Below are 9,546 nucleotides of genomic sequence, written 5' to 3'. Positions count from 1 at the left end.
ACATACATACATACATACATACATACATACATACCCACCCCATACTATCTCCACATTCTCAAGCCCAGCTACAGAAATGCAGGTCACCTAGTGCTGCTTCCAGAGAAGTGTGTCTTTCATCCCTCATCAGAGAAGCTTCTTTTTTGCAGCAGACAAAGACCATTACAGAAAACCACCACTCATCAAGATGCAGAGAGCAGCTGATTATGCACCAAACTGATACATATGCAACTAACCTCTACACCTAAGCTAGAGAACACCCCAGCAGAGTGGGCATGAAGACTATAAGACTCAGAGGACCAGGAAGTGTGCTGGGAAATATTGTCTCCTAGGAATGTCAGGGAAGCTATGCCCTTAAACTCTCAGTAATATGCTTGCCTAAGCAAGATCTGAATAATGATAACATCAAGTTGGCATGCCAACATAGATGGGGGAAATCTCACAAGGTCCCTAGATGAAGAACTACAAACAATCTGCTGAGAGATGGAGTCTTCTCCAGGGACAAGTGGTCATCCCTAAACACATCAGCAACACTGAGTGAGCATCTGGTGTTTATAAATTTATATGCAAATAAATAGTATACATATTATTAACAATAATAAAGAGTAAGAGGCCATATTATTTGAGGGATATGGGGTAGGGGACACAGAAGGGATTGGAGGGAGAAGCAAGAGGGAGGAAATGATATAAATGCAGTACTCATCTATGAAATTCTCAAATAATAAATTTAAAAATTCCACTGTATATGTACCACATTTTCTTTTCTTTATTTTTTTCCTTTTTAAAATTTGAATTAGAAACAAGATTGTTTTACATGTCAATCCCAGTTCCCACTCCCTCCTCTCCTCCCCTACCAACCCCCCTCATCTACACCCTACCTACCACATATCCTTTCTGCTCCCCAGGGAGGGAGAGGCCTTCCATGGGGGGGGTCATAAGAGTCTATCATATCCTTTGGGATAGGGCCTAGGCCCACCCCCGTGTGTCTTGGCCCAGAGAGTATCTCTCTGTGTGGATTGGGCTCCCAAGGTCCACACCTATGCTAGGGATAAGTACTGAACTACTACAGGAGGTCCTGTAGATTTCCGAGGTTTCCTCACTGAAACCCATGTTCCTGGGGTCTGAATCAGTCCCGCTGGTATCTCAGCTATCAATCTGGGGACCAAGAATTCCCCCATGTTCAGGTTAGCTCTTTCTGTGGGTTTCACCAGCTTGGTCTGGACCCCTTTGCCAATCACTCATTCTTCTCTGCAACTGTATTCCAGCTCAGTTCAGTGATTAGTTGTGGGTGTCGGCTTCTACTTCCACCAGCTGCTGGATGAGGGCTATCAGGTGGCATATAAGTCAGTCATCAATCTCATTATCAGGGAAGGGCATTTAACGCAGCCTCTCCTCTGTTGCTTAGATTGTTAGCTGGTGTCCTGTGTAGATCTCCAGACATTTCCCTAGTGCCTGATTTCTCTAAACCTAAAGTGTCTCCCTCTATTATGGTATCTGCATTCTTACTATCTTCTATTCTTCCCCTGACTCAACCTTTCTGCTCCCTCATGTCCTCTGCATCCCTCCTTTTCTTCCTTTCACATTCTCTTAGCTTCCTCCCCCTCTTCCCGTGCTCACAATCTTTTCTTTATTTTTTAAAATTGTGTGTGTGTGTGTTGGTGTGATTGTGTTTGCTTAGCAATTACAAGGCCCATTACAATGTGTGTGTTACACACGTGTGTGTGTGTGTGAGTGTGTGTGTGTGTGTGTGTGTGTGTGTGTGTGTGTGTGTGTGTGTGTGTGTGATACAGGGCAGTGGTGTGTGTGGATGACAAGAGGATCAGGTCATCCTCCACTATAGGTTACAAAGTGAATTGGAGGACAGCCCGGGATACATAAGACTATGGCAATGTTTTGTTTATGATCTAACAAACAAAGCTTGCCCGAAGATCAGAGGGCAAAGCTAGCCAGACTAGTTAGCCTCAGAGGACAGGCAGTGGTGGTGCACACCTTTAATTTAGGAGACAGAGGCAGACAGATCTCTGTTAATTCAAGGTCACCCTGAGTTATAGATCCAGTCTAAAAACAGAAAGGTTATCTCAGCACTTGGGATCCCACACCTTTAATCCCAGCGCTAGAGAGGAATATAAAAAGGGAGGAGACAGGGGATCAGTGCAGGCTGAGGTTTGCTGGAGAAAGATGCAGTCTGGAGATACAGTCTGAGGACAGGATTGCCTCTTGGGTCTAAGCATGGGTAGAGATAAGAATTCTCTGGATGTTTTGCTTCTCTAATCTTCAGCTTTAAGCCAGTATCTGCCTCTGGGTTTTTTTTTAATATGACCATGTCTCAAAAGAAACAAACAGAAAACAGACTTTCAAATCCTATGCAATAGGCAAATTTGAATGATTGTTTAACCAACACAGAATGCAAGCATCTGAACCTTAAAACACACCAGGTATGGTACCACACACCTGTAACCCCAGCACTCAGGAATCTTGAGATGGGGGTATCATGAGCTCAAGTTCTGCCTAGGATACATCACAAGACCATGTCTCCTAAAACAAAACAAAATTCTAAGTTGTCCAAGCACTCGTTAGAATAACCACTTTCTTTTTGTCAGTTTTCTATTCTGTGAAATGAGGTGAACCTTTAAATGTTGCTCTATCTGCCTCTTTCACTGTCTGCTAGAAAATGGACTATTTGTGAAGGGGCTTAGTGACCTGTAAAACACTAAGTAGACTTCTGGGTAGAACATTTTAAATAATAGGCCTTTTACTATGCTGAAAATGTCACAAGATGTTTTCCAGTTACATCTGAAATATCTATTGCGGGGTGGCAGGCTAGTTCTTGATTATTGTTCTGGTTAGTTTTTTGTCATTTTGACCCAAGCTAGAGTTATCTGCAAAGAACCTCAATTGAGAAAATGGCTCCATCATATTGTCTGTAGGCTGATCTGTGGGGTATTAATGATTGATGTGGAGAGGCCCATCCTACTGTGGGTAATGCTAGCTCCATGGGGGAGGGGGGTCTTGAGTTGTGTGAGAAAGCCGGCTGAACAAGCCAGTAAGCAGTGTTCCTCCATGGTTCTGCCTCAGTTCTTGTCCTTTTTTAGTCCTTGGCTTGGCTTCCCTCTATGATGGGCTGTGATCAGGACATGTAAGCCAAATAAACCCTTTCCTCCACAAGTTGTTTTGATCACATTTTATCACAGCAATTAAAACCTTACTAAAACAGTTATGTATTTCTTCTCATCTGTAAGTATAATTACTTCTTCCCCAACATTAAAAAAATCATATGATATCAGGGCTTTCAGAGTGTAGCTTAATAGTAGAACACTGCCCAGCATGTGCAATGTCCTAGGTCCCACCCTGCTAATATAATAATGAATAAATAATTTTAGAATGTCAGAACTCTAGTGCTAACTTCCACAGCACATATGCTAATATGGAAACAATACAGAGAAGATTATTAGCATGGCCCTTGTGTAAGGATGACAAGCAAATTTGTGAAGCATTCTATATTTTTCTGCAATCTACAGTGTCAGAGAGGCTAGATAACAGCAAGGGCCCAATTGGGGAGGCATGGATCTCCCTGGGAAGGGGAAATGGAATAGATATCCTGGGTAGACTGGGGTCCAATGTGGATTGGAACTTGGGAGATTGGGTTGGAGGTGGGTGGGTGGATGGGGGGATCATGTAGAAACCTGGTGCAAAGGAAACTTCCATGAATCTACAAGGATGGCCCCAGATAAGACTTCTAGCAATAGTGGGCAATTGCCTGAACAGGATCTCTCTTGTGAAGACTGGTGACTACCTCAGTTTTCATCAGAGAGCCTTCACCCAGTAACTGATGGAAACAGATGCAGAGACCCACAGGTAAACATTAGGCTGAGCTCAGGGAATCTTGCTGAAGGATTGTAGGAGCCAAGGGTTCAAGAATATCACAGGAAAATACACAGAAAAAACTAACCTGGCTCATAGGAACTCACAGAGTCTGAACCAACAACCAGGGAGCCTGCATGGGACCAACCTAAACCCTCTACATGTATGTGACAGTTACATAGCTTGGTCTATTTGTGGGACTCCTAACAATGGGGCAGAGGCAAGAGGAAGGGAATGGGAGGAGAGGTAGGAGGGGAAATGGAGGTTGGGATGTAAAATAAATAAATAAATAAATGATAAAACGAATGTCAGAACTCTAAGGAACAATGTATACATTTCAGTCCTATTGTACCATCCAACAGGTGGATAAGGGGCTGTGATCATAGTTCAGTGTTAGCATATGCAAAGCTCTGAATTAGATCATCAGCATGGCCATAACAACAATAAAGTCAAATGGATAGATAGATGGAGACCTTGAAAAGTAGAGTAAATGATGCAAGATCCCAAGGTTTATCAAAGCCAGGACCTGGGTTTCCAACTCAGCACTCTTGGTGCTTTGCTCCTTTCCAGAGCTGTGTGTCACTCCCCAGTCACATCTCTGAGTCCACAAATGTACACTTTCTTCTGGAGGACATTGTGTTTGACTTCTACAAGTGCATGTAATGTTGGGGTTTGTTTTGTTTTGTTTTGTTTTGTTTTGTTTTTGGAGACAGGGTTTCTTTTCGCGTAGCCCTGGATGTCCTGGTATTCACTCTGTAGACCAGGCTGGCCTCAAACACACAGAGATCCACCTGGCTCTGCTTCCTGAGTGCTGGACTTAAAGGCGTGTGCCACCACCACCTGGCTACAAACACATTTTTTTGTGTGTAGGAAAAATAAAGAACTATGGGAGCTCAAAGCAGGGGAATGGAATTAGGCCTGTGGAGGCACCTGTAGTTGTGGAGTACTTCTTCGGTGAGATGAATCTAGGAAGAAATGCAATTTTTTTCCCTAATAAACATGGGAGGATATTCTGACACTGGGAACAACACAGTTACCATCTAATGGACTATCAAAATCAGAAAACAGGATCTCGTCAGTTTAGCTCAGGGGCTTTAGGATGTGAGTACCTATATAGGAGATGCGATTGGCCATATTTTCTCTGCTAAGGAGTTTGGGTTTTCGCCTGCAGGTGTCAGAATACCACTGGAAGGTGTTAGGCTAAGGTCAGGCATTTAATGATTTATGTTTTGCATTTTCATAGCTATATCTCATCCTCATGGCAATCTTTCTACATCAGCACTTCAAGTGTTGGCATTACAGGTAGATGCTGCTGTAACTGATTAGTGTGCTTTAACCTCTGGTAACTCTGGGCCAAGCAGAGGGATTATCAAAATGAGTAAGGGAGTTCCAGACCTGTTCTCAATCTCAGAAGAAAACTGATTCTTCTGTCCCAAACCACTGAATACTGTAGTTGACACCCTGTGTTGACTCATACTCCCAGACACGGCTGGTAGGAAAGCCAGCCCCACCCTTCTGTCTGGGCTGAGCCATGTAGAATTTGGGCCCAAAATGTGCTTTCTAGGCAGCTTTAGGTCAGGACATCAGGACTCCCCTGGCTCTGACATGCACTATTCTCTCAAGTTTTTTTTTTGTTTGTTTGTTTGTGTTTTTTTTTTTTTTTTGCTTTGGTCCTTATTACCATCTATGTAAAAAGAGCTCTCCCTCTTATCTTCTGAGCTTCCCATGACATAACTCCCCATGGCATAGTTCTCTTTCTTTTTGTCTCATTTAATTTTCCTAAATCATGTTTCTGGGTGTGTAAGCATTATGGTACCAGAGAGCAGGGAGTTTCTGTAGGCTATGGGTTTGAGGGTGGAGTACTCCTGGAGGAAATTACATTTGACTTGTTTTATTAAGGGTGGACATTTGCATTCATTTCTGACTGTGGAAATTATATAGCTAGCTGGAATTATAACCTAAAATAAACCCCTTCTCTCCTTGTTTTTTTTTTGGGGGGGGGTCAGGCTATTTTATCACAGCAACAGAAATGAAGCTAGGACAGGTTCTGACATATGGCAGGTTTTGAAAGTCATAAGAGGGGCAGAAAGACCATGCAATGAGTAAAGACATCCTATGTGGCAGAAGAGAGAGCTAACACATCATGCTGTCCTCTGACCTCCACATGTGTGCCTCCGTACACACACCCCACCCAAAAGAGAAATAAAAATGTAATGAAAAAATAGCTTAAGTTCCATATGAGGAAATGAGGATGTGCATAGCTTAAGTGCAGAATACCTAACTAGTGAATACAAAATTCTGGGTGGAATCCTAGGATCTTCTTGAACTTTCTGTGGAGCCAAAAATGCCAGTGATTTCCTGGTACTCCTACATCCTGGTGCTGGGATTACAGGCCTGTACCATCATATCTGGCAGCACTCAGGAGGCAGAGGCACGTAGATCTCCATGAGTTCTAGGCCAGCCTGGTCTACACAGCAAATTCTAGAGCAGCTGGGGCTACACAGTGAGGCACTGAATGAGAGGAAGGGGGAGAGGGGAGCTCAGTTTAAGGTCATCTTTAGCTTACATAGTGAGTTTCAAGAGAGATGGCTGTACCTTATGACACTCCCCTTTCCACCAAAGAAAGGCACATGCCTGAAATCCCAGCATGCCGAAGCTGAGGTAGGAGGATTGCTTATAGTTCAAGGTCAGCCTGCACTCTATAGTAAGTCCCAAGCCAACCTGAGTTATTTATAGAAATCCTCTTTCAAAAAGGGGAAGATTTTGAGCAAAGTACACACATTCATGAAACTGAAAAACATATAAATTTCAAAATAAAAATATAATGAAAAAAAAGATGGCCTCAGCCATAGAATCCCGACCTGGGTTGTACAGCAGCAGCCCCTCCATAGGGCAGTTTCCACCAAGTAGAAGGACTGCATGTCTGCTATCTAGAACCCACACTCTTTTGATCACTTTGCTGATGAAAGTAGAGGTAATGACCCATTTCTGAAGATTACTTTCATAAAAGAATTCTTGCACTCAGGAGGCACAGGCTGGTGGATCTCTGTGAGTTCCAGGTCAGCCTGGTCTACAAAGAGAGTTCCAGGGCAGGCTCCAAAGCTACAGAGAAACCCTGTCTCAAAAACAAATTTCCAGAAATTACAGAAAGACTTTCATTACTGGAATCACTGATGACTCTGACAAAAAGAAAGCTAGTGAAGGGGTTTGAGAGGGAATGTGCAATGTCACAGTAGTTGAGTCTCCAGAATGTGTGAACAAGTATTTCTGAAACAAGGTGACCAGTTACAATAACATATGCCCCTTCCTCATGGAGTCCTGGACCAGTTCAGGACAAACAGAAGTTACTCGAAGCTCTCTGAATCTTAAGTAAGGGTTTTCTTGTAATGACTAAATTGTTTTTCTGTCCCTTGTCACATGTTTCAAAATTTCGTGTCTTGTATAATATAACCATTTTACATCCACTTTTAATTTATACTAGTGGAACTCCATACAATAAGGTGAAAAGAGAGCCTTCCTTCCAAGTTCCAGTATGTCCTCTTTGTACAGTACTGCCTGGTCTGGTATTCACTAATGGTTTTGTTTCTACCTCCGAAGTGCTGGATCACAGGTGTCCATCAACATGCCATTCCGTTTCTGTTTGTTTGTTTCAGTTTTTAAAGTTTGTGGTGGAAAATTGAATACAGGGCTCCATGCATGCAAAGCAAGCATTCCACTAACTGAGCCATATCTTCAGTCTTTTAAAAATATATTTGTTTTAGTTGTGTGTGTGTGTGTGTGTGTGTGTGTGTGTAATAAGAGAGAGAGAGAAAGAAACAGAGAGAGAGGGAGAGAGAGTTCTTTATTTATGTGCGTGCCTGCTTGCTTTATTTATGTGTGTGCCTACATGCATGTAGGAACCTTCTGAATCCAGAATACAGTGTCAAGCCCCCTAGAACTAGAGTTGCAAGTGGTTGTGAACCTCTATATGGGTTCTTGGTACAGAGCAGTAAGCTCTCTTAACTAATTTCTCCAACCCTCATGATCTTCTTTTTCTAAAATTAATTTTTTTGAGATCATAATATAAGTACACCATTTTCCCTCTTCCCTTTCTGCTTCCAACTTTCTCACACACTCTTCCTCTTGCACTCATTCAAATTTGTGGCCTCTTTTTCTCTAATTATTGCATATAATACAACATATATATATATATATATATATATATATATATTATATATATATATTATATATATATCACATCCGTGAAGTTCATTAGCCAGGTGGTTTAGGCAAATCAATGAGCTTCAGGTTCTGTATGAGTGCCTGTCTAAAAAAAATATGGTGGATTGAGTGAGAAAGAATCCTGACACTGACATATGGTCTCTACATGTACAATATACTGGTATAAATACCTAAACTCACATGTGTAAAGTACACTGAATGTGGTGATTTGAATAGGATTGGCCCCCATAGGCTCATATATTTTCATGCTTAGCCATTAGGAAGTGGTGCTACTTAGAGGGATTAGGAGGTGTGGCCTTGTTGGGGTCCATGTGGCTTTGTTTGAAGAAGTGTATCACTGGAGGTTGGTCCTTGGGGTTTCAAATGCTCAAGCAAGGCGCAGTGGTTCACTCTGCCTGCACCCTGAGGATCCTGTTGTAGAACTCTCAGCTCCTTCTCCAGAACCACGTCTGCTTGCATGCCACCATGTTTCCTGCCATGACAATAATGAACCAAACAGATCTCTGAACTGTAAGCCAGCCCCAATTAAATGTTTTCTTTTATAAGAGTTAGCATGTTCATGGTATCTCTTCACAGCAATAGAAACCCTAAGTTATTGAACAAGTATATACACCAGATATATGCATTCAAAGGTTTTGTAAAACACCACTAAATATAGACAAGAGTAGTGGTGCATGCCTACAATCACCACATTTGGGTAGCAGAAGCAGGGAATTTAGGAGTCATCTTCAGTTATATAGAGTTGGGGGCCAACCTGAACTAAGATCCTGTCACACCCACAAAAAATTCTGGGTATGATGGTGCTCACCTGTAATCCCGGAAGGAGAAGCAGAAGGATTTCCATCAGTACAGGGTCAATTAGAACTGTACAGTGAGACCCTGAATATATATACAATCTCCATCCTCAAGGAGGAGGCTTTCAGGTCAGATCCAGCTCAGGTCCTCTGGGCCCTGTGTCTGAAGTGCATGCTGTCTTCAGCACCAGGGACTAACCTTCCACCTCAGAGCAGCAGTGGAGAGCAGAAGCAATAGTCTGTAATATTTTAGGAGTCTCTTGCACAACTCTGACCAACAACTCAAAAGAAGGCTCCTCATGACAGGTGTTGACATTTTTTGTTAGAGAGTCTTTGGCTCTTGAGGGAGGGATTGTCAAATCAGATGGGAAAATTTCATTTAAACTATGTGTGTATATATACACACAGTCTTTCGTGCATTATAGATTTTTAAGTGGATAGTTAATAGTATAATTCCTTATGAAATATTTAGACATCCCAGCAGTTATGTTTTACCCTTCTTTTCTGTATTTATTTCTTCCCCCTCCTTAATAAAATCCCCCACTCAGTTTTACCCCTTTCCCTCTCAGATCACCTATACCCTGTTGTTCTTCTCTCTATTGCTCCTCCTGACCCCAGTGATTTCTTTTTACTTTCCTTGTTTCTATAGTTATTCTAGGTTATATACCCA

General features: G+C 42.2%; 1 non-coding gene across 1 annotated transcript; it reads left to right on the top strand.

Annotated features, from left to right (window-relative positions):
- The first annotated feature begins 3,395 nt into the window (after window positions 1-3,395).
- On the top strand, window positions 3,396-3,505 carry LOC113837547. Its single transcript, XR_003488191.1, has one exon. It is a non-coding gene; the product is annotated as a U6 spliceosomal RNA (small nuclear RNA).
- The last annotated feature ends 6,041 nt before the right edge of the window (window positions 3,506-9,546 follow it).

This window comes from Cricetulus griseus, chromosome X (genome assembly GCF_003668045.3).
Source record: "Cricetulus griseus strain 17A/GY chromosome X, alternate assembly CriGri-PICRH-1.0, whole genome shotgun sequence".
NCBI classification, from domain to species: Eukaryota; Metazoa; Chordata; class Mammalia; order Rodentia; family Cricetidae; genus Cricetulus; species Cricetulus griseus.
The sequence above is the reverse complement of the archived record's forward strand: the minus strand, read 5'-3'. Positions and strand labels throughout refer to the sequence as shown.